We start from the raw sequence: 23,303 nt of genomic DNA, 5'->3' as shown, positions 1-23,303 counted from the left end.
AGGTTGAGTTGGTTCTAACATTTAAAGTACTATAACTGTCTCGATAGAGTATATATATGGCAATGTATGCATTAACATATTGGTTTTGATCATATTTCAATAGAATATAATATAAAGTACTACTTTGCTAATTCTCTGCTACATTGTGTCTCTTCTACTATTCTTATGTTGCATATGATTATGTGAGTTCTTGTTGTCCTTTCTATTAGTAAACAATACATGCTATCTGCTAGACTACAACATAGACTAAGTTGAACTATGTGAAGATTGATGTGAGTGGGATTCCATTAATGGCTATGGTGGATAATGAGGCTATTCAAAACTTTATATGGGAGGATGTGGCTAGGAGATTGTTCCAGTCTATGCATCCTTCAAAGCAGTGAATTTTAAGGGCACGAGAGCTCTTGGAACGATTAGTGATGTTCTAGTACAAATTGTTAGTTGGAACGATTAGTGATGTTCTAGGAAGCTTGACTTCATAATTATCAGGATTGATGACTATGAGATTGTATTGGGCATAAACTTTATGGTTGGACAAAATGTTGTGCTAGTACCACATTTGAGAAGATTGTTCATTCTTTCAGGAAATGAATCGATGATTGTTCTGACTGTTGGAGCCATGGTAGATAGATATAGGATGACAACTATCTGTGTGGATACATGACAGTAAGATGGTGAGATTTGTGAGATATTATATTGTATGGAGTCCATACTCATGTAATATTCAAGTAGTATGGTTAAATTGGAAGATGGGATTTTGAGGATGTTAGAGAGACCCTAGATGGTTGATGTTGAGATTTCCATGGTTGAGTGCGAGAATGTTGATGTTGGGACTTCTTCATTTGGTGATAGCAGAGGAGATGATGAGTATGTTGACGATGTAGACGACATTGATGCTTGGAATTTGAGCTTGCATGGAGACCTAGACCAAGATGATGGAGATTGCAGGATTATATATGTAGTTTAGGATGAGGTTTAGGATGATGAACTATGGCATAAAAACACTAGCAAATAGTTTTAGGAGTCGAGTGAGATCATGGAAAAAAATGGTTGTCATGATGATCTAGAGTTGGAGAGCTTGATTGAGGAGAGTGAGGGTAGGATTGATTCCTATCCCCCTTTGTTGAGATACATTGTAAATATATATGGAGGGTTCATACCAGACATAGGTGGAACATTTCCTAGATCAAGGAGTACATATTTAGGAGGAGAGATGGAGTACATAGAGTGTGGAGAGGTAGTCCCAAGGGGCTACCTCACTTCATCTACTTACTGAGCTCATGGATCAATTTCTTAGGGTGTTGAATCTGGAGAAGCATCAGGTGCCATGTAGGGTACTTCATGATGATGAGTAGGATGAGGATGAGGATGAGTTACGCTGACATGAGGTTGTGATGATGGTTGTACATGTTTGAGTGAAAGAGTTCTTATGGAGTTGGTGTTATGACATGAGGGGATCCATCACATGATATTATTACATGGACATTCATGGAGTCACATGGGATGTATGTTGATAGATGAGATTCTTTTTGATATGATGAGGAGGTTTTTCATATGTAGAGGATAGTCTACTTGCAATGATGATGTTATCTTTAGTGATGGATGAATTACCAAAGAGGTTCATTGTTGAGGATGAAAACATTTTTAGAGTGGGGGAGGATGTAAGGCCCTCAGAAATGTGTCACCTGCAATGAACCAATATGGGGTGGAACAAACATCACAACATTTTCAATGTTAAAACAAACATTTTGAGGTTTCACTTGCAATGAACCAATATGGGTCGTGGTTGTGGCACATGAAATCAGCCGAGACATGGTCATGATTGTGGCGCATGAGTTGTGGTTGTCCCTATGAGACAAGGGGAGCAAACGAGACATGCACAAGATGACCAACCAAGACATGCACGATATGACCAACCAAGACATGCACAAGGTGACCAATTGAGATGGGCATGAGACAACCAACCGAGATATGTGACTGTATAAGCAGCTGAGTCATGCAACTCAATTGGCAGTTGAGACGTGCGATGAGCTATGTGACCGATAAACGAGTCAACCTGAGTTGATTTAAATGAGTTGGGGTTTCATCATGCGAAGGTCAGGTTGAGGGAACCGAAAGGTTGCCCTAACTAAACTGACACGACACTTGGCAGAAACATCCCTTCAGATGAACCAAGTCATATATAAGTAACTAGAGGGTGGAGTTGAGTTGGAGGAGACTCAACAAAGAGGCAAGAATGAAGACAAGGATGATGAACAAAAACAATATTACATATAAGAAATATTGCATTAGGTGAAGGTGTAAGATGCAATTGTGATTGAGCTTTCTCTAACCGAGTGAGCCACTTGAAGACTTGGTGAGTTCGTGTAACCGAGTGAGCCACCAGAATGATTCTCCTATCAAATACCTATCCAAGCTTATTCAAAGTGAATGGTGATCAGCCTTAGACTTTGTTTTGAGTCTAAATATTCATACAAAAAGATCATTGGGGTGGATATATATATATATATATATATATATATATATATATATATATATATATATATATATATATATATATATATATATATATATATATATATATATATCAATTAGCAAAATGAATCACCCAAGGTAATATTGGGTGATTTTCTCCCCAAAATAGAAATGAGATACAATATATTAGTTCCATAATTCATCATGACTAAGAGTGATTCCTCTCTTGCTGTGTTGGTCGTTTATTTTGTATTTTCCTCAAATTTGGGCATTGTTTGCAAATATAGGAAAAAATGTGCATTTTAGGCAGATTGACATTAAAGAACCAGAGATATCTATCAAACAATTTAGTATTTTGGAAAATGACATTTTTTGTAACCAATTTACCATATTGGGAATAAAACTGATGTTGTGGAATTCTTAGATTTTCCCTCATTACCTCAGGAATCGTATATGGAGTCCACTGTCTAGAAACTTTGCCCTGTAATTTTGTTTTGGAGCTAGAGCTTCACATGTGTGACTTGGGTCCGATCTGAGTAACATACTATTATAATACCTTTGGATTCAAAACCCAGGTGGAAAAATTTCTTCTAGAAGGGTGCAAATATGATCACCAAGATCAAGAACTGAAATTGAACTGTTGTATAAGAACTAAGCTAAATAATTCATCATTAGCAAAAACAACTTAAAATTCATTTAATATATTATAAGCTTAGGAATTAATGACTGTAAGCAACTTTTACCTCAAAATGCATGTCAAATGGTATGGAGTTCTAAGGGGTGAAGATGCATAATAAAGTGGGAAATAAATGGTTATGGGTGTAGGTTATGAATGGTGAAAATGTTAAATAAATCTTTGAAAAAGTATGGAAAATTGGGAGCCCAACATATCCCCTACATCGAAGCATTTGCATGTCCTCGTGTAAAAGGAACCCATCTTCAAAGCTTCAACAAATTCTTGTAGCATGTTCAAATTGGGAAACCATGAAAGGCTTCAATTTCTAGTATCTTCATTATCAACTAAGAATTTCTTAATGAACCTTAATTATAATCTGTTGCAAGACGGGTCAATGATTTTTTCCTCTTTATTATTGCATATTCACCTGCTTATAATGTTACAATGCATTAACCTTCATCCCATGTGTTAGTGTCAGTCTTTGAAGCCTCCATCCACTGATCAAACATGCTCTTACGAAGTGATTTAAGGTGTCAAGGTCAAATTTTGTCATTTCAGTGAGTCTTCAAGTAAAATTTGGTCACTAGGTATTAGGTCTAGGGTTTGCTTTCACTCCTTTCAAAGTTGTCCAAATTTTGGTCCATGTCACCATTCAGCTGAGTGTACCATCATTCAGAGGGTTTTCATCATCATGTCAAGTTCCACTGGGTCATTTTACACCTTGTTCATGCTTCAGTTGTGCCTAGGTAAGGTTCATTTCCCTCTCCTAGGGTTTTGAAGGTAATTTCTCTTGGACGGTCAAATCATCAGCAAAACTTGTATCCTGATGTTCATACACCTTCCCCTATCCTTAATGTACCTTATTAAACACTTCCCATCACTGATATCCCTCAAATTCCTCATTTTCGCACAAACCCTAGTTTCTTGCTACAACTTGACAATTTTCTAGGCTAGGCCTGTGTTTTGCCCTTTTGGACCCCTTCCCCTCACTCAATCTTTGAAATTCCACTTTCTCCTGCTTCCTAACATCTCTCCCTACTTCCCAAAATTTTCTCAAGAATTTAGAAGCTCCTTATCCCCTTCATTTCACTTCATTTCGACAAATCCCCTGTTCCACACATCGGGATAGGTTTTACTCCAATGATGTTTCTAAGCAATAAAAGATGAATTTGGGAAAAATGAGAGAGGTTTTTGTCCAAAATAGGCCAAGGAAGAAAAACCTCCTTCAATTTTTACACAGGTGTCATGGTTTTAGAGAAATGTCAAAAATACCATTTCATCAGGAGAATTGGTGCACCTTTGAAGTGACCTTGGGAAAATCAATATTTCTCCTAGCTTGGTTGACAAAATGACTTTCTTGATGAGTCAAATGATAACTGGACACAAATATCTTTAAAATGAGCTATCATGAGCTCAATTTGGGGTTGAGGAAGACCTTCAAAATTTGACTGCAACAACACTCTGCCTTGAGGCAGCCTCATTTTGCACATTTTGACCAGTCTTGGGAGATTTGACTTTTGACAGGGCAAATGAACTCCAAATTGAAAAATTCAAGTTGTGTTGGAAAGTAGACTCAATAATATTTACAAAAATATATCCCGAGTCCAATTTTGACACCGATAAGGCCTCCAAAAGTCTCCTGAAAAAAGGCGATACACATTGAGCCAGCGCAGTGCATTGGGCAGTGATTTGCAGTGTAATACTGGCGCTACGCATTGGGGGCAGCGCGGTGCATAGGTCTAAAAAATCCTGTAATCCATTCAAATCATCTTGAAAAGCTCCCAAATCTTGCAAGCCTCATTTCACAAGTGAGTTTAACATTCCTAAGTGCCATTGCAAGGGTTTTAGTCAGTTTTCATGGTGTTTCAATAGGTGAAAAATAAAACCCTAGCTCCTTGCACAGTGTCATTGAAAATCTGCCTAGGGTTTGCAAAATTTCCATTTTTTGCTGTTTTATTCCCCTCTACCACTTTCAAATCCCCTTCACTACATTTCACTAGTTTCATTTCCCATTCCTCCTCTCATTTCCACTCATCCTACTCCCCTATCCCCAAAACCCTAAAACCCTAGCTTCTAGGGTGAAACCCTAGTTTTCTTCATTGCACTAATGGTCGTATACCCTATCCCCTTAATCCCACTCCCCTCATACATTTTCCCTTTAATCCCATTCTCCACATATAATTTCCCAAACTCTACACTTCCTAAACCTTATCCATATCCCTAAACCCTACTCACATCCCTAAACTCTTACTCCCATCCCTAAACTCTGTTCACACATACATTTATACACTCTCTTCCATACACTTTACCCATTTCATTCCTCCACCATATTTTCACATTGTTATCCACAAAACCATCCACATACAACCACATTTTTCAAAACCAAAGGAAAACAATGGAAAGAGACAGTGATCATGGGTATGAGCAAGAGATTGAACATGACTGGGAATCTTGGCTTGAGAGAAAAAAATTGCACTTGAAGAAGATGTTGGAGAAGGCCCAAAATAAGAAAAACATGTTGAGGAACATGGCATACCACTACTTGGCAAGAAACATGGTGTGCAAGGTAAGAATCAGGAACTTGAAGGCCAAGTTGAAGAAGGCATCGAGGAAGTGAAAAGAGCAAGATAGACTTCAGATCTTGGATGAGGCTTCCTTAGCCAAACACAACACTTGATGAAGGACACTTAGCACACTTTTTTCAATTTTCAATTTTTTGGCTTAAAAAATAGGTTTTTCTGCCTGATGTGCCGCGCCACCCGGCGTGCGCTTTTGATGGGGACCTCCTTTTGAGGAAAACTCAGAATTTCTGGATTTTTCATGGAGAAATATGCATGCCCACAAATGTCCAAGAAATTTTGATAGGTTTTGAGCTTCCAAAAAGGTTAAAAACACCTCAAAAATGACCTTTCTGCCCCTTTTTGGACACACAAGAAGCAGTGTTGGGAGAACTCAGTTTTGGAGGGGCAAGTGGAGGCCAAATTCAAAAATTCCACTTGTTCTAGAAAGTAGATAGGCAGACCTTTCCAACAAGACCACTTGGATAAAATTTGAACATCAGTAAGGCCTCCAAAATCAGCTGAAAAAATGTGCTATGCATAGGGAAATCAGCGTGGCACATTGGAGGAATTTTGCTCATTTTGGCCAAAAAACTCTGTTTTTTGCCTAGTTTCTTCACAATTTGACTTTTCTCCATATAATTGTCAAACTCATGATGTAATTTAATGTGACATGATGGATTTTGATGTAATTATGCTAAATTTTCACTCATAGAGGTAGATTCATCCATGAAAAGGTAGTTTGCAACTGAATGAATCAATTTCCTAGTTTTTAGAGGTAAGTTGTTCCATTGCCTACTTTTTAGTTCTCAGTTTAGATTTTGTTAGAACAGCTCCTAAAATTATGAGCTCGACCCCTAGAGGCTAGGATGAGTTGTTGGTTGCCTATATATTGTAATTTTTCAGTCATTAGCATGGTTGGACTTTTGGGAAAGCTTGGAGCTTCATTGTATATTCATTTCAGTAGTTTGGCTAAGGAATAGACCAAGGTTTGCAGCACTTTATGGGATTCTTGTGGCATCTTGCTTTGGTATTTTGTTTTCTTTTGTAATTGTAAGTTTACATGTGATTTATGTATGCCATTATCTCTCTTTGCTTCATCATAACTAAATCAAACAAGGATAAAAGGTAGAATACATTGAAATTGCAGTGCTCTACCTAGGGTTTGTTTAGTTATCTATGTTTTCAGTTGTTTGAAGAGGATCCTTGAGTTTCTCATGCCCTTTTCAAATCCTCACCTGTTTAAAAGCTCTCCATCTCACTCAAATTGAAGTACCAAATCACTTGCCTACCTTGCCCCATAGAGATCTCTGGAAAACTGAGCCTCATTCCCCGGACCCAAATCTGCCTTTAACATTTGAGAAAACAAAACATCATTAAATTCAATCAAACACCTCTGTACACATACCTAGCCTAAAATCAATCATTACATCAGTCATCTCAAGCTTTATTGGCCATATTTTCTTGAGATTGACAAGGAGAGAGCCCTCTCCCGACCTGGTAGGGCTAGCTACCAGGTTAAGCGTGGTTTGATGTTACCCTAGATCCTACCTTTCTCAGCCTGAACTAGATTTAGGCCCTAACACCATGTCCACAAGAAAATTTTTGAATTCTGTAGCAATGAAAATTCACGTGTCAAAGGAAGATTGAAACAAAACATCGTGCATATCCTCTACACTTTTATTCACCATTCATTTTTCCCTTCTTTCACCCAAATAATCTATTTCCTTTTCATACAATGGAAAATTTTACTACACTCAATTCTCCAAAATAAAGTAGTGGGATCATCAACATTCTTCCTATTATGTGCATAACTGTGTTGTAGCATTTTTTGGTTTTGATAAGATAGAATAAATTAATCAAAAAAATAAAATAAAATAAAATAATATTTTGAAAAAATGTTAAGTTAGGGTATGGACATAACAATATTGAATAAATGTTTTTGAAAATATCTTGATGATGATGCCCATATCAAAGAAAATGTTAGGTTAGATGTCCTAAAAAAATCAAGACAAAAAGAAAATGTTAGGTTAGGAAGAAAAGAAAACAAATAAACTCTGAAAGTGAGCAAGTTAAATGCCACTACTATTTTTTCCACAAAATAATGGTTGTGTGCAGCTTGTCATAAATGCCACAACCCATGATAGTCAAATAGTTTAATCTTGACTACTTCATGCTTTAAATTTGATGTTATAATTAGAGACTAAAGATCTGACCAAACTGTTTAATCTTGGTAGATCAGTAGTTAGGTAGAGAATAATAAGGTGTTCATCAGTTTAATCTGAGCCCTTAGATGTTATAAGGTTAGAATTAGATAGTTTGTTTAAAAAAAAGAAAAAGGAAAAGGGTTTGCTAGCTTAAATGCACCCATTAAGTGAAGAAAAAATGATAGGACAAGCAAAGGGTAAGTAGAAGAAAGGTTGCATAAGTATGATGATTGATTGGAAAAAATGTACATTTATCATGTTTTACCATATGTTTCTATGTCCATGAGGCAATTACACAAAGCAAATGAAGGTCTACAAGATCAATTAATTAACTTCCCTCATCCCCATTCATCCCTATATTTACTAATTTCCCCTTCCAACCTTCATACAGTTCATATTCATTCATTTTCCATAAAAAACCCCTTTTTCTAAGGTTAAAATCCTTTTCACCTAGAAAAAGTGAAAACCCCATGTTAAATCCCCTTTTACCCAAAAAACCCACAAAAAGATGTTTAGCCTAAGTATTAATGTATATATGTGAAAAGAAAATAACTCATGAAAAAGCATTATACTTAGTGTATTTCCCCTTTCCACTCATGTTTCATATTAACGCCAACTTATAGTATTAAACCTCCAAAGTCCCCTTTCCTGTATATTATTAACTCCCTTTACTAAATATCCCAAAACCATAAGTTTTATTATAAAACTATGTATTCCATAATATATCGCATATTGGCGGATCACAAAGCTTTTCAACGTGCATGCACTCTCCTTCGCATTTGGATATGCGATGCGCGATGGACCCGGACTCGACCGAATATATATCATAATTCATTTCCCATTTTGCATCCACCCCTCATCGCAAGTCCTGGCTGAAACATACACCCTCCACCATTGCAATCTCTAATATGCGATGGGAACCCGGACCCGATCGCAGTATTATCCATGATTTATTTTCCACATCGCGTCCGGCCCCTATCGTATTCCTTTACGATGGGCCTTCCTTCACTAAACTACGATTGCGATATGTGATGAACCCGGACCCAACATCATTTATCCACCCGAATTCATACTATTTCAAGTCAGCCATACCATGTTTTGCAAAGGATTTCTTTGTTCAAATGTTTTTATGATTTAAATGAAGAAACAACCTAAACCTCTATTTAACCATAAAACCTTGTTAATCTAAGCTTTTAACTCATAATAAATCCCATACCACCATGATTAATCGTTGGGCCCCTCCATTTCTCTTTCCTCTTACCTCCGCGCTACTCTTTCGCTCCACCACCATTCGATCAAATCTATTCAAATCCAATGACCCTCAGCGATTTCGGGTTGGTTCTCTATTCGAGCATTACCCGCCCGAAAAAGCAGTATTCCACTGACCTCCCCTTACTATGTGTCAGGCTCTAGGCTATATCGGGTGACCCCTCCCAAAAATCACCCGCACCTCATAAGCGGCGCAATGAAAACCAAAACCACCTCCCGCATAATGACAAAATGGCCAATGTTCACTTTGCACCATAATTCAAAAAGTAAACTGTTTTTCCATTTAAACGTAAAAATCACCATTTTGCTTTGTTTTTCCTGTTTACATATTGAAACCTCCATAAACATATGCGACCAATAAAACCATTATTTTACCTTCCAATGCACTCTGGACTCCTTCCAATATCCTTTCGAACTCAATAAAGCCATTGACGACCTTCTCTGTCACCTACGTTTTCTTAACAATTTCTGTGTTTTGCAGGTAAAAACTCTTGTTCCAGTCTTACAAAGAAAAAACCTGCATACAGTTAGAAGACAAATACGAAGATTATATCAAATAAATTTACCCTATAACATAAAATCTAAAATGATTCACTGTTGAAAAACACAGTAAAAACCTGAAATGCACAGTAAAGGTAAAAAGAAATAGTAAAGGCTACTCAACAGGGTCAAAGGATATTCACAGAGTTTAAAGAGTATCAGATGAAAGATCAAATGAAGGAATCAACCAGCGTAAAGGATACAAACAAACAATCAGCTTAAAGGGAAAAATATCAAACAACAAAGCCAACACAACCTGAATAAAAGGAACAACAAGAAGCAGTTCAATAGCTGCCCCTATCTTCTTGCATGAAGATATTTCCTTTCCTAGAATAAATCTTAATCAGTTTTAGGATATTTTCTTAGTTTCATTATTGTACAAATAACTCTCTTCTCGAGTTGTTAAGGGTTCAAGGTTCATTGTTCATTGCTTGTTAAGTCATGACTATTCATTCTATTTTGAACCTGGTTGCACCTTTGAAGGAAGCTTTTCTAGACACTTGATGTACTCAGTCTTTCTGGAACCTTAATACAAAGCAAATGATTCTGAATTTGGTTTTACATAGTTTGTGTTATCCTGTAAGTTTTTCTAGTTATCAATCATTATGTTTTTATTCATATGCTTATGACTTATAGAGATATCCAGGTAGGAATAATTGTGTCTCAATTTATTCCTATAAACTCCTGAAATGATCATCTATTAAGAGAATGGATTAATGAACTGTTTGTTTAGCTAATCCCATCTAATCAATAAATCATCAGTATCTTTTGTAAGCTTAAGTATATTTCCTTGAATCTTTGGAACGTAGTTTAGAAGGTTTTCATACTTATGATTGTTCTATTTTACAGTCTAGAAATTGTGATAATCATATTATTTTCTGTCTTCTTCTCACCACTATTTGATCTATATCATTGTGTAAAGCTTTATAGAAACCCTTTGCTGAGATATTAATATTATCCAAAGGATTAAGTATTTCAATTCTACATCTGTCTTCATTCATTGGTCTTCCAAAACTAAAACCAAAAACCCCAAAACAATTATTTTAGATGCTCTAGCATTGGTAGATGACCTACTACTATCTAAAAGGTACAACATTAGACTGACACCATTGTCAGGGATTCGAATTTCTTTTAAGTTTCCCTTGGGACAACGATATTCATTCATTCTTTTCCTTTAAGGTGATTAAAGGGTTTAGAAAGGTTAAAATCATTCACCTAGGCGACTCCACACTCCCAAGCTGGCACCTTTTAAACATACCAGATCTCATTTAGAAGCTGACATAGTTAGTCCTCTGTCAGATCCTGAAAATATTATGAGAAAAGCCAGTTCTAAAAGGGGACACCAACCATCTTCTTCTTTCTCTTTAGTCCTACAGTCTGAAGAATTAGAATCATTTGACCCCTATAGTAATATCCCATCTGATCCTGATTACTCCCATTTATCACCTAGGGTTGTTGAACTTCTAGATAGAGGAGTTGATTTTAAGTCAGCCTACCTTATTCATTCATTAGAATCTCATCCAATACCAAAAATACCACCAGGATCACCTAAAACTGAATCTGATTTGGGTGTTAATCTACCAGAATATAAACCCATAGATTTCATATCCCCTACCACCTATCCATTTCCTTCCATTTTTCACCGACCTGAAACTTCTTCTTTTGAACAACCTGAGGAGACCTTCTCTATATATTCCAATCCTCTCTTTGAAACAAAAGAAGGTATTCCTTTACAGGACCCAAAGTTAGTTCTTAAGACTCCCTTGAAGTATTTCAGGAGATCTCCTCCTCCTTCACCTCCAACTAGTTCATCAACCCCTGAATCACCAGTTCTTCCTCTACTTCTTATTCATCCTCTACATCTACACAAACACCTCATACACCTCAAGCACCTCATACACCACCTGCTGTCATGGCTTTCTGACTTATTTTACAGGCTAGATATGCTGCCTTAGTATTACCTAGATGCATTCCCAGCTAGATACTTAAAATACCTTCCCAAGTACAATGGAGAAACTGGTCCCTCAGCTGAGGACCATCTTCAAGCTTTCCTAGACTTTGCAGACAACATGAATATTGAACAAGAAAACGTTTATATGAGATTGTTTGTACAGTCACTTGAAGGAAATGTGAGGATTTGGTTTAGGCAGTTACCAGTAGCTTCCATTAGAAATTGGGAAGAGCTTACAACCATATTTAAAAATCAATGGGGTGTGAAAAAGGATCCTCTTTACTTCCTCACAGAATTTGAAGAGCTTAAAAGGAACTTCGGTGAACCAGTATCAGATTTTATCAAAAGATTCAATAAACTCTATCACAAAATGCATGTTGATTGTAAGCCCCCTGTAGCAGCAACTAAGTCTAGATTTTCTAAAGCTTTTGATGATGACTTTGCTGTTATGCTACGAGAGAGAACTTCAAGAATTCTTGAAGATATGCAAACAAACACTATAGAAGTAGAAGCAAATAGGGCAGCCTCAACTTCTTTAAAACTTAAGGAAGAAAAGGCCCAAAGAAAACTCAAATCTGTTCAAGAAGCCTCTAGTTCCTCTAAGACTAAATCCGAAGACTAAAAAATAGATGAAATAACATCTCTTCTTAGAAACCTATCAAATAGGATTTGAAAGATTGAGACCCAACCTAGGACAATACAACAAATAGTTACTAGACCCCAAAACCAAAATCAAGGTCAATATAAAAGAAATCCACCACTACAAATTCTTAAGAGACCTAGCAATGATCAACAGGTTCCTACTCCTCTATTGATAGATGACCAACAACGTGATGATAATACTATGACAATTACTGAAGATATTAATAGTATGGATTATTCTTCCAATCAAACAGTCATCATTCCTCTCTCACAACAAAATCAGGTTCAAGAAGATCGGGAAGCTTCACAGGTCTCTAAATATCACGCTTTCTCTGAATTTTTAATTGGAGAGTTAAACAATAGGTATGATCTTGGGCCTAGACCTGGTCCTGGGAGACATCCAAAGGAAACACCAATAATTGAACCAAATACCAAAATTGCTGAAGCTCAAACAACTATTGTTCAGCCCTTAGATCAGTCAATTGATACTACCCAAACTGGTAAAAACATTTTGACTACATTTAATGTTGAAAGAGAATTAGAGAGGGTTAAGATCCCAATTCCACTGTCAGAACTTTCTAAAAACCTTGGTTACAAAAGCCAAGTCACAAAATGGATACAAAATACCTCGGTTGATGTTGAAGGTGATGTCATAAGTCTGCAAGATGAAAAACCAGCAGTAGTTTTTTGCCCTAGTTTAGACATGATAGATGAGATAGTGCCTCCTTTCTATGTAACTCTTAAAATAAATGATTCCATGTTGTATAATTGTATGCTTGATTCAGGAGCATCACACAACCTTATGCCAAAATCTATCATGGACCATTTGAAACTTGACATAACTAGATCCTACCATGACTTGTACACCTTTGATTCTAAAAGGGTGCCCTGTTTGGGATTGATCAAGGATCTAGTGGTTACCCTTACCCAAATTCTAGTGAAAAGTGTAGTACTTGATATTGTTGTCACAGATATCCCTCCCAAGTTTGGAATGCTCCTTTCTAAGTCTTGTTGTGCCAAATTAGGGGAAACTCTACAGATGGATATGTCATATGCTATTATTCTTGTTTATGGAGGAGAGCAATTAAGATTATATAGAGAGGTAAGATTTGTACATACTATTTGTAAGACTGACCAGCCAAGGAACCATATAATTTATGCAATAGATCAAGACTTTGGTTGTTTTCAACTCACTTTAAACCAACATAAAACTCAAGTCAAAATTGAAGAGGTAGTTGAAAGTCTTGAACCAAACCAAATTGATATTTGGAAACTGTTCTTTGATGGCTCTTGCATGAAATATAGGGCAGGAGCTGAAGTAGTTCTATTTTCACCTGAAAAAGAAAATATAACCCCATCATGTAAATTAGACTTCGAAGTTACAAATAATGTGGCTGAATATGAAGCTTTCCTTTTAGGATTGCAATTAGCCAAAAGCTTAAAAGTTCAAAACTTAAGTGTTTTTACTGATTCAGAACTTATCGTTAAGCAAGTAAGAAATGTTTGCTAGATCAAGCACCCTATACTTAGGTCCTACCGAAATGAAGTATAGGATTCAATTGAAAACTTCTTTGATGCTTTTAATTTGACTCATATTCCCAGAGATCAGAATATTCATGCAGATGCCTTAGCTGTCTTCACTAGCTCTTCTAAAATTCCTGATCATACTGATGTACTCTATCATATACAAGTCAAATATAGGCCATCTATCCCAGATAATCTGAAACATTGGCAAATATTCAAAGATGATGAACATTTGAAATCATTTCTGCAAGTAATAGATGATTTTTCAATTGTACAAATTGATGAAGATAAAACTGAAATAAATGAAATTGCAGACGGAAATGATACTTTAGATTTTAAAACCCAAACTTCTAATCATGACATTATTCAATTATATAATAATTTTATTCCAAAAGGACTCATTCCTTTAGACAAATTGTTTGATCAAAATGATTTCTTCTGAAACCCTCAGTCCATTTCTTCAGAAGTTGACATAGAAGAGATTAACATTGGAACTGATGAAGATATCAAAAACATTAAAATATGTGCACTCTAGACCCTGAGATCAAATTTCAATATCTTAAGTTATTGCAAAATTATAAGGATGTTTTTGCTTGGACTTATGTTGATCTAAAGACCTATGATACTTCATTAATACAACATAAGATTCCTTTGAAGTCAGAAGAAAAACTTTATTAACAGAAACTTAGAAGGATAAATCTAGCCCTTCTACCAACTGTAGAAAGGGAGATTAAAAAAATGCTAGATGCTCATATCATCTTCCCTCTTAGATATTCTAATTGGGTTGCAAATCTAGTTCCTGTTAGAAAGAAAAATGGAGAAATAAGACTCTATGTGGATTTTAGAAATTTGAACAAGGCATCATTAAAAGATAATTATCCTTTGTCCAAAATGGATCAGTTACTTCAAATGGTTTCAGAAGCACAAAGACTTTCTATGCTTGATGGCTTTTCAGGTTACAATCAGGTGAATGTTGATACAGCAGATAGAGAGAAGACAACCTTTACTACACCATGGGGTAAATTCATGTACGATAGGATGCCATTTGGCTTAATCAATGCTGGAGCAACATTTTAGAGAGCTATGGACATAGCTTTTATGGGTCAGGTAAATAAATTTGTGGTTATTTGTCTTGATGAAATAACTGTTTTTTCTAAATCTGATCCGAAACATATAAAGCACTTGATGAAGGTTTTTGACAGGTGTAGAAAATTTGGAATATCATTGAACCCTAAGAAGTCCCTGTTTCCTGTCAAAGAAGGAAAAATATTGGGCCATATAATTTCAAAGGAGGGAGTAGTAATTGACCCCAAACGAGTATTTGCAATTGAAACATTGACCTTACCTAGAAACAAGAAGGAGATTCAAGCTTTTCTAGGCAAGATTAATTTTCTAAGGAGATTTATTCCAAATTATGCAGAGATTGTAAAAGATATAACTGACATGCTTCGAAAGTGTAGTGCCCACTCTAATTTCCTGACCCTAATACGACATTATCTTAGACACTTTATTCTTCGAGGACCTCAGATTGAGGATCTGGACCCATGACACTATTATTAGCGATTGAGATATTCATGGTTGTGATGTTTATGAATGCTTTCCATTGATATTATGGTAGCATGAATGGTTATGTATCTTATCTATCAGTATTCTGATGATTGCAATATTAAATAGTTAAGTTGGTCTCTATTTGAAATTATGATGAGGGTAGTAAAGAATATGTATGCGTCTACTAAAAGCATAATGAGGATAAATTTTATGGATAGGTATATTTCTACGATGTTACGATGTTGATAGCTTAATGAATATGTATGTTTCCATTGATGATTATTGATGATAGCCATGAGGGATGTGTCCCCTATGTTACCTACTTCCTTTAGTTCAGACTTACAATGGACAATGATGTGAATGACCAGGAATTGTTAATGATGCTATTATGATAATTGACTAACATTGAGAAACCTTGTTACTGATGATTATTGAGTATGGTAGGAAACCATCAGAAGCACTCGCATATGACATGTCGATGACACCTGGTTTGATGAAAATTTATATTACTTTATCTTTGAAAGTGTAAGTCGATCTTGGAATCTGCCATATATGTTTAACTATATCTTGATGATATATTAATGGTTGCAGGCATAGATTAGTTGCTTGACCGAATGACTCACATATGGGTGATGGGGTTGTACAAGTGGATGGAACTACATGGGAGGGGTGGGACAGAGTCCCTGATCTCACCCACTAGCACTCCCGCCGTGACTTGGGCTGGAAGGGTTGAACACACATGGAAAACAAAGAGAATATGAAAGATAAATCATGCAGTACATTTTTTTATTAACATGAGATATACATTTATAGTACAATACGTGACTCTTGGGTTTCAGATCCCAAGGTCTCTTGGACTGCTTTGGTCTATTCGGCTTCCACACTAACCCATTTAGGATTAGGTGTCCAACATTCCCCCCCCTTAATCCGAAAGGTTATGTATGAGTCCAAGAAGAGAGTTGTAATACAAAATGTGAAAAAAAATGCATGGCAGCACTAGGCTGAATGTGCTCTATGAAATGTTGGTAAAAAGGGCAGTGGTTTAAGGATGACCACCAACACTGGAACGCTTAGTGTAGTTCCCGGAACTCTTCCAAAACTGGCAAGAAACTGAAGTTTTCTGCTAGAGGAAGTGATCCTATTGTTTTAAAGAGGGAAACCTTCAACCATAAAAGGGAGGTCTCACCCCGCATAAAAGGTAAAACTTCAACCTGAAAAGGGAAGTCTCAACCTGTGATGGTTTAAGGATGACCAACAACTCTGGAATGCTTAATGCAATTCCTGGAACTCTTCCAAAGTTGGCTAGAAGCTGGTGTCTTCTGCTAGAGGAAGTGTTCTCAATTTTGTTCCCGGAACTCTTCCAAGGCTGGCAAGAAGCTGAAGTCTTCTGCTAGAGGAAGTGTCCCAGATTGCCAACTGAAGGCATGTTCAGGTATCTTTGTCTCTGGCTACCACTCTGAAACTGGTGTGGCAGGTTGTGGCTCAGGCTCGCTTGATGTGACTTTGAAGCTTGTAGATGACCATCATTTCTCCCCCTATCAGATACAAGGTGAGATGATGGAGAAAACTCAACTGCAAGACTGTTCAATATTCTAGAACAAGTTCTGACATGTGTTTGGAATATCTTCTTGGCTGTTGATGCCCATTGCCAAGAAGCGATCCATCCAAGATGAATCTTTGTTCTTGCAGGACGTTTGTTTCTGAAGCATCTGTGTGAAGGATGGCTAGTTTTATGACAGTGCTTACATGGATGAAGATCAAAACAGTGATCTTTCAAATGGCCAACTCGGTCACAGTGTTGGCATTTCACGATCTGTTGTTTTTGTTGTTGTTGTTGCTGTGGAAGAGGAGCAGAGTCTGGAACAGCTGAAGCTGAACTGTCATGAGGAGCAGCTGAACTGTCATGAATGAATCCAACACTCTGAAACTGAATGGGCTTGGCATAGTCTGGAATATGAAAGGACAAGTCCTTGTCATATCCAAGACCAGTTCTGTGCTTGTTGTGGACAAGCTGTTCCCAAGGTCTGATGATGGGCTTGGGAAGTGCAGACTGAGTTTCTACATCTGCATGTACAACTGCTGCTTTATTGGGTACTAAATCTGAATCAACTTCAACAATATTAACTTGCTTCTGATGGGTTGCAGTCTTAATGTTCTGAACAGAAACATGTTCAGAATGACTTCTCTGTTTTAATTCTTCTTGCTGTAGCTGAGATTCAAGCTACAAAAATTCGATCTTTTCTTGTGCATCATGCAGGCAGGTCTGAATGTCACAAAGAGTGTCTTTGCTAACATTTACCTTCCCACCAATAGTGGAGTGTATTAGTGTATTCAGTAACTCTAATACATCATCAAATCTAGCCATTGTCTCAACAAAGAAATGAACACTCAACAATCCTAGTGGAGACTATAGCAAGTCTAGACAAACCCCAGCTATTGAAGATTTCAAAAATTAAGAATATCAGTTTGAAAAATACATTGTCCAATACCAGACTTTCAGAGATTCTGTTCTTTAAATTCTGTAGAAATTTCACATCTGACTAGACTTTTTAAATTAAGTTACGTAGCTGATTCCTTCAAACTTTATAGAACTTGCCTCTATATCCCTTCTGGAAGCTCAGGAATGCAAAAAGAATAAAAAATCCGCGAAGTTTTGTACTAAACGATTGCTTTTAAAGTTCCAAAGTCGATTTCCATCAAAATTCACAGGACTGTTTCTGAAACCTTAAGACAACATCCTTTGTCTGCTGCAACGTTTTCGCCCCTAATATCACCAACAAAACAATATCTAGGTCCACTATACAACATCTGGCCAAACTTATATCAAAATTTCTTGGTCGAATCTCGCCATCGATTTGAAAACACTCCTGGACGACACATTCTTGATGTTGTTGCAAAGGTTGATTTCAATCAATTCGCACTTCAACTTTCTTATAAACAAATCAAAATACCACCAGCAATGTGTTAAAAACTTCAGCAGGGCTTTATTATGTATTCTGCCCTCAAAATACAGAGATTCCAGCTAGGAATTTAGCCAATCACTAACAGATTTGTGTCCAGCAAGAATGAGAGGCTCAAAGTCCTTCCAACACAGATACAATAGATATGTTTCACCCTTAAAATGCTCAGGTATACCAAGATACGCTTGGCTGAAGGTATGGATGCACAACTAAATGACTTCTTCCTTCTTTGAAATTCGAACTTCAACTACAGGAATGGATTACATATACCTCTGATATATCAACTCTAATAATAACAGAGATCTGAAGTAGAATATACCAGAAAATGTTAGGAAGAACAGTGGCTATAGATAAGTGTTATAACATCAAAGAAGCTCCATCATTACAAAGAAAACACCACAGTGATAATATATGCAACGTATTCAGCTCCAAGACAGAGAAATAAATATGGAGTGTCTTCAATATATTCACAGCCACACATCCAATGAGATGAGGAAGTTTGAGACCCTCTATAGTAGAGGTACATCACCAAACATCACTTCCAATAGTCTATACTCATTAAGATTTTAAGCACAGGTACAGTGATATGCTGCTCAACTGAAACAACCACAGAAAATACAAGTTTGTAGCCTTGGGGCTAGATCATTCTTTATGCCCTTACCCTCTCCCCAACTACAACTCGCACAATCTTCCAGAATGATTTTCTGTTTGCATTTTGTTCACACCAGCAACTTACAGGAAGAGCACAACTCACTGTGATGGAAAACTCACAAACCTTCTTGCCAGGCACCTATGGAATCAGTGAAGAGCCAAAGATGCCTCCTCACAGAAAGTCGCCGAGGCAAATGCTCAGACAAGTCGCCTCTGCCAGTCTCTGCGCCAACTTAATCGCTCTTTTTTCCTGTTACCATGTCTGCAGCCTTTGAAAAATCTGCAGAAAAATGGAATGAAACCTGCTACTAATACAGCCAAGAGAAAGGCACCCATCAGCAGCTGTCCATTCCCTTGAATTGCAACGGACAGGGGAAACTATCCACCGGGCTTTGCAAGCCAGATGGATTTATTCAATACTTCTTTATTCTCTGCGTTTCTAATCCAAAAACCGAGTTAAGTCAAACTCAGGATCAAATTTGCCCTACTCTCGGCAGCAATTAGTCCTTTCCAAACAAATGCCTCTGCATAACAAGTCAAAAACGCAAAAAACTAAATTTTCAAACTCCAGAGGGCATATATGTTAAAGAACCCTCTGATTATGTTTCACAAAAGCAATTTCTCTGATCGAAATTCTAAATAAGCCGATATAATAGCAAATCATTCAGCAAATGCTACAAATCGTGCCTTGGAAAGGAAGCTTTGCACAGACGTTAAACACACAGTAGCGCTTCAGATATTGCTTCTTTGGAGAAGAAAACTTTGCAGAACCTATACATTCAAAGCCATTGGAAGTCCACCTCAGTGAAGAAAGGATTCCAGTCGCAGCAGGGGTGCAAGGACCTAAGATTGTTGAAATTGACGCAGATAACAGAGATCCTTAGATGTGCGTATTCTATACCTCTGATATCTATGACTATTTTCACAAAATTGAGAAGAGAAGGCCATCAATGGACTACATGGATGTAGTTCAGCAAGACATAAGTACTAGCATGCGGGGAATATTGATAGACTGACTTGCTGAGGTTGCAGAGGAATACAAACTTGTTCCAAAGACTCTATTTTTTACTGTGTCCTATATAGACATATATCTTTCTCGTAGTGTTACAATGAGACGACGATGCTGGACTCAAATGAACGATGCCTTATAATCTCTCGAATGAAAGATGCCTTATAATCTCTCGAATGTAATTTCGGTCTAATTCCAAGTTATCATTTTTCGAGATGGGTTCGAATAGTTTTACTATCTATTTGATCAAATAATTCATTGGCCGCATCTTTCATGGAGGTCTAGTGCATCTAAGTTATACAGTAACCTGAGCAATGTCTGCGATCACATCGCAACAGTGATGATGAGTTTCAGACCCGACTCATCTATCCGCAATGAAATCTGCCGAGTCCTTTCTCTGCCTGGGCTAATCATAAACAACTGCAATGGCGTTGCTTACAAGCAAAATCTGCCCTGGAATTACACGTTCCGTGGCATAAAGTCCGAGGCCATGGCCTACGAAATTAGTGACCTCAGGAATGGAGGCGCCAATCCGGAGCAGGTATAACACACCAAAGAGAGAATATATGACAGAGAGTGGCAGGTAAAGAATGGCACAAATAACGCTGAGTGAAGGAGCGTTTTGTATGCAGAGAGCAGCGTATTGTATGCAGGTGGAGCAGCTACAAGAGCAGCGTTCAGGCCAGTGGAAGTGTCAGAGCAAGAGAATAATGTCAGAATTTTCTATTTGGGGAATTTTCTGGCTTGCACAGAAAATCCATAAAACAAATGCCTGAAATTGGAGCAGGACCAGCAATCGCCCGCTCTGATACCATGTTAAACACACATGGAAAACAAAGACAATATGAAAGATAAATCATGCAGTACATTTTTTTATTAACATGAGATATACATTTATAGTACAATACATGACTCTTGGGTTTCAGATCCCAAGGTCTCTTGGACTGCTTTGGTCTATTCAGCTTCCACACTAACCCATTTAGGATTAGGTGTCCAACCTTCACCTTGAAGATCACGATGCCATGAGGGCAGGTCCCAAAGTTGGGTCGCTCATGAGGACTTTACCGGGGGGCGCGCATCAAGGCGGATTCCTTGATCCCCGACACCATTAGTCTCACTATAACAGGCAACATAAGAGATGATAATGGTCTATGACGTTGCACTATACTTTCCCCTCGTAATCACTGGATGCTTGAAGGGCAAGTGGTGTGGCACCCTTGGAACTTCAGGGGAATTTCTTGAAGGGCACGACCAACTTGGCACCCTTGGCATCACAAATAAACTATTAGGTGTGGCACCCTTGGAACTTCTAGGGAAGTTCTTGAAGGTCACAACCAAACTGGCACCCTTGACATCACAAATAAGCTATTAGGTGTGGCACCCTTGGAACTTCTAGGGAAGTTCTTGAAGGGCACAACCAAACTTGGCACCCTTGGAATAATTAAAATAAATAATAATAAATAAATATAAGCAAGGAATGAAAACTAGGTAAATTTACATCAAGGGTAAATAATGATTAGAAACCAATGTAATTAAATCAAAAATAAAACTTGGAATAAGGAGGATCATAGGAAGAATTAAAATAGAGTACCTTAAAAACTCTACCCTTCCCATGTTGGAAAATACTAGGAAGATTATGTGGTTTAATTAGGAAAAAAGGGAAAGACAAACATAATTGTAAGGATAAAGATTAATCCTAAACTAATTTAAACCTAATTAAGAAAAGAGGAAGGTGAATTAAAATGAGAATAATAAATTAAATTTAGAGAATTGTAGAGAAGCTCCATGTGTCAACAACCAACATAAGAATATCCATCTAGGAGATAACCTGAGTTAAATTAGGGAGTAGATTGGGGATAAAATCTTGACTCATTAATTGACTTCAAGTAATGAACACAAATTAAGGAATAAAAAGGGGGAATAAAGGGACAACTAGGAGGAGAAATAGGAATCTTGTTGAGGTGAGGAAAATATTAGTTTTAAATAAAAATTTAAGTAAATAATTTTGGGAGACCCTTGATGTGAGAATGACACATGGGTGGGTGAATAATCAAGCTATTGAATTATAAAAAAATAATTAATTATGCATGACATGACAAGTGTCACCTATGAGGACTCTTATAAAAGAAGGGGCAAGCCATGGGAGAAGGGACTTTTTGGGGGGGGATCCCTATTGTTGGATGGATGAGATGATGTCAGAGCAGTGATTACGAAGCTATAGTGAGTTTGGTGAGGTAGAGGATTTTAGAGAGGGGACTCTTGAGCCAAGGTGTGCTCTCCTCTACCAGCTAGTGTTTTCCTCCATTGTACAACCCCCTTGCAGCTCGGGGGTCCGCGGGGAAGAAGAGTACCCAAGGAGTAGGCTGGGAGGTTAACCGGTGGGTCTTCGCATTCAGATCAAGTGCATCATCATTCACTCGTGGAGGTGACCAGCTACAAGGGAATACCAGTAACAGCAGAGCAAGCGGAGTCTCGCCTTCTGGTGAACGGGAATACCAGTAACAACAGAGCAAGCGGAGTCTCGCCTTCTGGTGAATGGTACACATGTATTTCATTACTATTGATCTTAGTAAACGTATGTAAATGTTATGATATGTCTTCCTGGAATGAGTGCCAGGAATGTGTGTGCTAAATAAATTTGAAATCTCAATGTGTTTCTTTTCTGGTTGTATTTGCTGTAACAAAAAGAAAAAGATGTCTGAATCTGGTCCTTACATTTTATTACTCTGAATCTGGTCCTCACACTTGGTATCAGAGCCAAGTTTAACCCTTGAGGCCTATGGGCCCATGCATGCATAACTAGTTTTGTTTGCTATGTGGGTATTTCTCTAAAATCAAATTAACTCTTTCAAAAAAAAAAATGAAGTCTTGTTACTCTAGCTCACATTTACAGAGCCATGTTTTGCTTCTAATAAGTCTTGTAGCCGCAATCACCCCTGCAAACCAGACAGATGAACAGAGTATTGACGTAACTGTTTGAAACTGACCAAACATATGTGACAAAACCTTTGTGACCTTTATGACTTGTTGTAAATTTCTAATTGCAGTACCGTAGAGTTCTATTACAATCTCCTTAAAATATATATATCTCCTAAAAATATATATATATATCTCCTTAAAAAGTCTTGTAGCATCCTAAATTTTCTTTATATATATATATATATATATAAACCATTAATAAAATTATATAATTCTATAATAAATTTGAAAATATATATTGTTGCACATTAAAAAAATGTGTCCGATATATTCAAATAAAAACGAACTTATTTAATAAATAGATATATTAAATC

At 37.1% G+C, this 23,303-nt stretch overlaps 1 pseudogene; it reads left to right on the top strand.

Moving 5' to 3' along the window:
* LOC149263170 (protein STICHEL-like 3) overlaps window positions 1–19,359 on the top strand; it is a 66,837-nt pseudogene extending 47,478 nt beyond the window's left edge.
* The last annotated feature ends 3,944 nt before the right edge of the window (window positions 19,360–23,303 follow it).

Source organism: Pinus tabuliformis, chromosome 6 (genome assembly GCF_031772625.1).
Source record: "Pinus tabuliformis cultivar Carrire ecotype Pingquan chromosome 6, CPIR1, whole genome shotgun sequence".
Lineage (NCBI taxonomy): Eukaryota > Viridiplantae > Streptophyta > Pinopsida > Pinales > Pinaceae > Pinus > Pinus tabuliformis.
Note: the sequence above shows the minus strand (reverse complement) of the source record. Positions and strands in the feature narration are given on the sequence as shown.